Source organism: Lolium rigidum, chromosome 7, assembly GCF_022539505.1.
Source record: "Lolium rigidum isolate FL_2022 chromosome 7, APGP_CSIRO_Lrig_0.1, whole genome shotgun sequence".
Lineage (NCBI taxonomy): Eukaryota > Viridiplantae > Streptophyta > Magnoliopsida > Poales > Poaceae > Lolium > Lolium rigidum.
In genome coordinates this window covers 280444557-280453238 of record NC_061514.1, presented here as the reverse complement: position 1 = coordinate 280453238, position 8682 = coordinate 280444557, and positions in this window count along the sequence as shown.

Sequence of the window (8682 nt, the reverse complement as noted above, 5' to 3'; positions counted from 1 at the left end):
TGAGAAATAGTTAATCGGGCTTCATTGAGGCCCCGGTTTGACAAAGCAGCCCTGAGTACGCATCTAAAAAAAAATCTCGCTCGAGGACGCATGCTTGTAAAAATGAGAGAGCAGACTACAATTACTTCAGCCCCGAACCCTCTATCTCCCCCACCTACTTCACCTCTTTTACACTAATGACTCGCCATGAACGGCTCGCTCCTCTCCTCCACCGGCAGCCGCCTCGGCGGTAACGGCCGCCGACACGTATGAACATCGCCGATATTTCCCGAACTCACCCGATTTGATCCACCGCATCCTCCAAAGCAGCTTGATGGACGTCCCAGCCTCTTCTATCCAGATCGTGACTAGAGAAGGATCTACGAGTACATCCGTTTCTACCCTTTGGCAGCTGTCGGTTCCATCTCTCGCGGTACTTTCTTCTCCGCCGGAAGCACCATCCGGCTCGGCACCGATTTCCCCGGCGGCGGCACTCAGCCTTCTCGGCCGCGCCGACCCCAACCCCCGCGGCACGGTCTTCTCCGTGGCGGCACCACCAAAAGTGGCTGTAAGTTGTCCCGAACTCACTAGGATGCAGTGTAAGTAGTCAATGATAGTTGGGGTTTTAAACAAGTTCTGTTTTCTTTAATGATGGGAAACTAGTATTCTTCTCGCAAATGTTTTTTTAATGACGGGAAACAAGAGATGTTAAGTACTAGTTCTGCAAAAAAGATGTTAAGTAATAGTATCCATCACAGAGCAGTGGTTTGGCAAGTCCGAACATACAAATATATGCTCCATGTTACCTCGTTTCGTAAAGTCTCGAAAGCTTGCTCAGCACTCGTAAAATCAAATTGTCTTGCCGTCGCTAGATTTTGTGCAAACTAATTAAAGAGATAGCTAGATGCATTTTCTCCATGTATGTTACGTTCGATTTATATGCCGTTGATTGATATATACCGTGCTTAACTAGATGCGTAAGCAAACTCGCTCCAACGTCAATGAGCAACTACGTCTTAGGACCTGCCGATTGTACATGTCCTCTGCACCCCCCCGAGTTCAGAATTCAAAGAAACTCACTAGCCAAAAAGCCGAAGGTGACGGCAGGCGTGATGCAGCAATTCAACGTTTTATATTAAAAGGGCGAGGGAAAGGCCGCCCTAAACGGGTTGGTCACTCGGCGGACCCTCCTCACCCCTCGCGCTTCTATGTGCAACTGGATGGCAACGATGACATGTATATGTTGGTCATCCCCGCAGAATTCAAGCAATGTCCGAAAGGGATTCTTCCTGTGCCTATCAAGCTCAAGACGAGCGTAGGCCGCGCCCGGTATGTGCACATCGATGAGTACCAGTGGTGAACTCGGTCTTGAAGGATGGTTGGTTCGGGTTTGCAGAGGCGCATGAACCGCAGCCTCGATGACATTCTCGTCTTCGAGGTGAAAGACACTTCCTTGATGAATGTGTTGATCTACGACCGTAACACCTCCACCCGTAGGGTAATATTTTGTGCCGATCACCCTTAGTTGCATGCATGATCTGCAAGTGCTTTTAGGAAGAGGGGATCGTAAACACCTCAATATTTTATTGAATTAACTAGATGCCGCTTTTGGACCCGGGGTAGTGCTCCCGCCGATGTTCATGCCGAACTTGGTTTTTGTATTAAGCTCGAACCGGGGATCGATACACTGTGATGAGACTTTGTTAATTAGCTAATATAGTATATGTTAGACATGTTTTATTTTACTTTAATTTACTGTGATATGCTGCGGTAGTTTCAATGTGCGGTCTGATGATTTGTATTATACCTAGCTACATGGAGCTCAACATTTTGAAATATTCATAGATTTGTAAGTGTAAATGTGATATATCCCATATGTAGTCAATGCTTTCTTGTACGAGCTTGTAAAATCTCATGGAAAAATACATTTTATTTTAGGAAGTGTAAAAGTGACCAATTTTTTTGATCTCGATTGTAGCGAACACAAGTGCGTATGGTCAAACCCCCAAAACTTCTCATATTCATTGTTACATGGTCGAGATATAAAGGTATTTTACGCATCTGGTTTAATACTCAACTCGCTTACATCCATGTTTGTTTGCGCTTTTTTTGACACCTCTTAATGCTCCCTCCGATCCATATTTTTTTGAGATACACAAGACAAACACAGACGCTCTCATATAGATGTATCTAGACACATATTAGTTGTAGAGACATCCATTTTATCATCAAGTAATGAGGATCATATGGAGTATCGTTTTCATTTTACCAAAAGAAACAGATATACTGTATAGTACAACGTAGTCTGAGGCCCTTAGCTCTGAATGCAATTTCTGTGTGCACACCGATCGGATCATAACCCACACGACCCGTCTCACCGGTATGTAGGTCCGGGCCCCACCGCATACCGATAAAGCCCGCTGACCCGCCGGTGAAGTTTTCTCGTGTGGATTCCTCGCGTACCTCGGCTTCGTTCCTCCAAGAAACGCGCATTTTTTTTGACCGGGGGACACGCGCATTTATTCCCTTGCCGATGTATAATTCTCGCTCACACAGCCCCTCATGTTCGTATCTCCCCGCATCCTCGCCGTCCATCTCCCCCGAGTCCTCTCCCTACACCACCGGCGTCCACCACCGCCGGACTACGCGGCTTGGACTCCGTCCTCTACGGATGCGGCGACGTCGCACCTAAAAACTCCACTAAGGCGGCGCGGCATCCCCGATTCTCTCGGTCCATGGCTGCAATGGCGGTATGTTTCCCCCGAATCACTAGGGTTGCCGGTCACATCTTTATTATATCTAAGTTGTATTGCCGGTTGCTTAGCATTGTTTGATATAGACTATTTCTCTCATCCAGTGGTATATATTAATCCTCCGGTAAAGACTCGGCTACACATGCACGCATGCTAGCTAGGTTGGGACCGGATCTAATGTGTGCAATAATAATCGTTCAAATATGATATTGGTCAATCCACGGCCGATAATCACATATGAGGACACCGAGCATGCATGTCTGGCTTATGGACTCTTTAGGCCGACGCTGATTTTTTTTTTGTTTGCTTGGTCGATCTGTACTGGCGGATGATGAACCGCAGATGCATTACTCTGATGCTAGACCTAGCCAGCAAGCATGCATGGCTCATGCTAGCTTGATTTCTATTCTCATAGCTACTATTTATATCGATTTGGCTTCTGCGATACAATGATACACTATGCCGAATAATTTGATGATACAAGGTTGTACATATCAGCCTAGCTAGATTCAGAAGCTTATTGTTCAGACTGTGTGTTCGATAAGAACAATGATCCGCTGACTTTGCTAGGTGCCTTTGATTATGCATTTGCTTGGAATTACGGGTCGAAGCTAGAGGCATTATCTAATTGAGGCCTCTTTTTTGCAAGTAGTTCAAACAAGAAGCTCAAGCTTGGAGAGAGCTTATCATGGAAGGAGACATCTCGTAGAGCCAGCCCCATAGGTGCAAGGTGTTTAGGCGCATCGATGAGGAGAATACCGCCGATAGCCTTCGCAAGGTACTATGTACATCGGAGTTAGAGGTGATTACCATCCCCAGCCGTGTTCTACCCCGGTTTTACGTGGGTGTCCAGAGTCCATCAACCCGAAGATGTCCACCGCATGCACCCGGATTGTGGACCCGAAGCAACAAGATGGCAATGTTTTAATGGACGCAGGATGGCCAGAGTTTGTCAAAGCACATGACTTGAAGGTAGGATACCTCCTGACCTTCAAGAAGATTGACACCAAATCATTGCAGGTGCTCATATTTGGTTACAATTGCCGTGAGAAGGTTATATGGTGTTCAGTGTTATCACCCATCGCTGGGGCAACAAAATGAATCACAGCTGCATTAAGTTGTCTTACAAATGTTCTGTAGTATAATGATGATGTATTGTGGTGAACATGATGGTACCATTACTGGATTGTGGTCACATGTGAGGGGGGGGTGTATAAGTGGATTGCCTAGCCCTTTCCATTAGTTCGGACTTTTGGTTGCGTTGGCTTGTGTATGAAGCTTGGCATGGTATCAGAGCCTAGGGTCTCGAGTTCGAGACCTGGCTTTCGTAATTTATCCTAAAAATTGGTGCTGCCCTCCGTTGCCCTCCTCGGAGTCCACGTATATGCCTCTTGAGAGTCTCCTTGTGTTGACCTCTTCCCTTCTTCCGGCCACACGTGAGGAGGGGTGTTCGTATGTATAAGTGGATTGCCTAGCCCTTTCCATCAGCTCGGACTTTTGGTTGCGTTGGCTAGTGCATGAAGCTTGACAAACCTTATTTATATGTACAGCTCTCTAGTTGTACTATTAATTATTATGTGCTTATGTTGGCTGGATTGTGATGAACATGAGATGTTCGTTGTTTCCGTAAAGAAAAAACGTGTTGTTTTTTCGAATCCCGCGCCGGATATGTTTTGCACAAACTAGTGAAGTGCCCGCCGACAAAACATATTATGCGCAAATAGGCAACCCTCGCAACGATCATGGGTTCAAGCGTCCATGATCCACCGCTCTTGACATCGCCAGCTACGTATGAACAAGCTTGGTTGACTTGTAGATTTGGACGTTGGATCGAAAATAGATAGCTAAGAACTAAGTACCGTAGCATGTAGCATATGTACTCGTTCATGGTCTCATTCCGGTTCAAGTGCTACCCCATGTAGCACCACTTTTTTTTTGGGTTAGCCCGCATAACCTTCCCAATAAAAAAAAGTACTACCTTCCCCGCATGGGCCAATTGTTTGTACTTTTAGCTGCCGCCGGCAATGTACATGGTGATTGTCGTCACCGCTTGCTTCGCCGATAACAATCCAAAAACATTTAATGGGCCTCCGACTCATGCCATTGGGGCCCTTCCTAATTTAAACACGGAGATCCTATGATTGGCCCTCAAGAAACCGAGATTCTAAATATAAAGTTATTTTTATTTCGTATCAATTATGATTATGATTCTTTTAAATGCGCATAGCCGTATGCGCATCTACATGGGCTCTATATTTTGATATATTCATATAGTTGATTTCAAAATTTTCATAAATTATTTAAAGTTCCAAGATTTATTCTATCGCTTTGCAAGATCTTAGAGTGTATTTGTAGTTTAAAAAAAATGACAAACCTCTTCATCGATTGTTGTTAACAAGTGTAGTGTTGTGAACCCAAAATATATTACATACTTCCTCGTAGATCAAATTTGAACTAATTAAGTTGAACTAAAATTAACCCGGATCAACAGCTAGTATGGATTATGTGCATGGAGTACGAAGAACAAATGAATAGGCAATATTTCAGTTTTTCCTTCAGTTGAGAATGCTAGAGCAGGACCCATTTGCCAGTAGCGTCCCTCAACATTTGAAGGTAAAGACAAACAAAAGGGATCGAAAAAGCAAGTATCCTACATATCTCGGGTTAAAACATATCGAGAAATCACATATTTCTTGTACATAGAGGCTGACATCGTGGACCCATCGGCCACCCGTGGAAAAAATCCAAGAAAGGAAACAATTATCGTACAGAGAAGCCGACATGTGGGACGCATTTTGCAAGCAGCCGTCCTCAACTTTAACAAAGGAGGCAGGGAACGAAAGAAAAAGCAAAGTTCCCAGAAATCAGCGGTCAAAAAAAAATCCAAGAAATGAAATGTTTATTGTTCATAGAGGCTGACATGTGGGACCCACGAGCCAGCAGCGTCCTCAACGTTTCAAAGGCGGCAGGGATCGAAAAAAGGCAAGTGACCATATATCAAGTGCCAAAAATAATCCAAGGAAAGAAACTTTTATTGTACATAGAGGATGACATATGGGTCCCGTTTTGCAGGAGCGGTCTCACATTTTCCAAGGCGGCACGGGATCGAAAAAAAAGAAAGGAAAGGTTTATCGTTCATAGAGGCTGAGATGTGGGACCCATGGGCCAGCAGCGTCCTCTTAGTTTCAAAGGCGGCAGGGGATAAAAAAAGGCAAATAGCCGTAATTAGGGTCAAAAATAAATCAAACAAAGGAAACTTTTACCGTTCATAGAGGCTGACAGTGGACCCATGAGCCAAGCAGCTGCCTCAACGTTTCGCAGGCGGCATGAGATCGAAAGAAAAAGGCAAATACCAAGAAATTATGGGTCAATAATAAATCAAACAAAAGGTTTATTGTTCATAGAGGCTGACATGTGGGACCCCGAGCCGGCAAGCCGTCCCCAACGTGTTAAAGGCGGCAGGAGATAGAAAGACAAAGGCCAAAAATCAGTTGGTAAAAAAATCCAAGAAAAGAAACATTTACCGTTCTGAGAGGCTGACATGCGGGACCCATGAGGCTAGCAAGATCCTCAACGATTCCAAGGCGTGCATGAGGGATCAAAAGGGGTCAAAAATAAATCCATCATAGGAAACTTTTATTGTTCATAGAGGATGACATGGGACCGACCTGCCAGCAGCGTCCTCATCGTTTCAAACGGGGTAGGAGATCAAAAGAAAACGGCAAATAGCAGAAATTAGGGGTAAAAATAAATCCAATGAAGGACACTTTATTGTTCATAGAGTATGACATGCGGGACCCATGAGCCAGCAGCTTCCTCAACGTTTCAAAGGCGGCATGAGATCGAAAGGAAAAGGAAAGTGACCAAATATCAGGAGCCAAAAATAATCCAAGAAAAGAAACTTCTATTGTACATAGAGGATGACATGCGGGTCCCATTTTGCAGCAGCGGTCTCAATGTTTCCAAGGCGACATGACCAAAAGAAAAAGTAGCCGAAATAGGGGTGTAAAAAATCCAAGAAAGAAAGATTTCAATTGGGCTGCATCCGGACATGTGGGCCTTCGAACTATCCCGCTTGGCCTTTTGACTCGTACAATTTCAGCCCACTCCAAAACGGAAAGTTCCGAATTTTCTAAAAACAGGAAAGTCTTATGCCTCGCAAAGAAAAAAAAACAAGGAGATTCAGCATATAAGTTTGTTTATGTAAAAATAAAGATTTAATTTATCCCTTTGCAATAGCTCAGAGCAAAATACACTGTTTATTGTCTGCAAAATAATCAAGATATCACATGTTTCTTATACGGGGAGGTCGACATCGGGGACCCATGCGCCACAGACGTCGTCAACATTTTAAAGGCGGTAGGGATGGAAAGAAAAAATAAACCAAAAATCTGTTGGTACAAAATCCAAGAAAAGAAACATTTTCGTTCTGAGAGGATAACATGCGGGACCCATGAGGCAGCAGCATCCTCAGCGTTTAATGTTAGAGGCTGACATGTGGGACCCGTGAGCCGGCAGCGTCCTCAACGTTTTAAAGGCGGCAGGAGATCGAAAGAAAAAATAAGCCAAAAATCATTTGGTATTCAAAATCCAAGAAAATAAACATTTACCGTTCTGAGAGGATGACATGCGGGACCCATGAGGCAGCAGCATCCTCAACGATTCCAAGGCGGCAGGGATCAAAAGAAAAAAAGGAAATATCCAGAAATTAATTAGGGGTTCAAAATAAATCCATCAAAGGAAAGTTTTATTGTTCATAGAGGATGACATGTGGGACCGACTTGCCAATAGCGTCCTCATCGTTTCAAAGGGGGCAGGAGATCAAAAGAAAAAGGCAAATAGCCAGAAATTAGGGGTAAAAAATAACTCAAAGAAAGGAAACTTTTATTGTTCGTAGAGGATGACATGCGGGTCCCATGAGCCGCAGAGCTTACTTAACGTTTCAAAGGCGGCATGAGATCGAAAGAAAAAGGGAAGTGACAAAATATCGGGAGCCTAAGATAATCCAAGAAAAGAAACTTTATTTACATAGAGGATGACATGCGGGTCCCATTTTGCGAACAGCGGTCCCAACGTTTCAAATGCGGCTTGAGATCAAAAGAAAAAGAAAGTAGCCAGTAAATTAGGGGGTCAAAAAAATCCAAGAAAATAAAGTTGATGGACATAGAGGATGACATGCGAGTCCCATGAGCTAGCAAACTTACTCAACGTTTCCAAGGCGGCAGGGATCAAAAGAAAAAGGAAATAGCCAAAAATCGGAGGGTGAAAAAAAACAAAGAAAATGAACTTTTATAGTACATAGAGGATGACATGCGGGTCCCATGAGCCAGCAGGTTCCTCAACATTTCAAACGTGGCATGAGATCGAAAGAAAAAGGCAAGTGACCAAATACCAGGAGCCAAAAATAATTCAAGAAAAGAAATTTTATTGTACGTAGAGGATGACATGCGGGTCCCAATTAGCAGCAGCGGTATCAACGTTTGAGAGGCTGCACGGGATCGAAAGAAAAAGGCAAGTGACCAAATATCAGGAGCCAAAAATAATCCAAGAAAAGAAATTTTATTGTACGTAGAGGATGACATGCGGGTCCCATTTTGCAGCGAGCGGTCTCAACGTTTCCAAGGCGGCACGGAACCAAAAGAAAAATGAAGTAGCCGTAAATCGGGGGTGAAAAAAATCCAAGAAGAAAGATTTCAATTGGGCTGCATCTGGACATCTGGGCCTTCGAACTATCCTGCTAGGCCTTTTGACTCGTACAATTTCAGCCCACTCCAAAACAGGAAAGTTCCGAATTTTCTAAAAAAATAGGAAAGTCCTATGCTTCGCAAAGACAAAAAAACAAGGAGATTCAACATATAAGTTTGTTTATGTAAAAATAAAGATTTAATTATCCGTTTGAAATAGCTCAGAGCGCAATACATTGTTTATTGTCTGCAAAATAATCAAGATA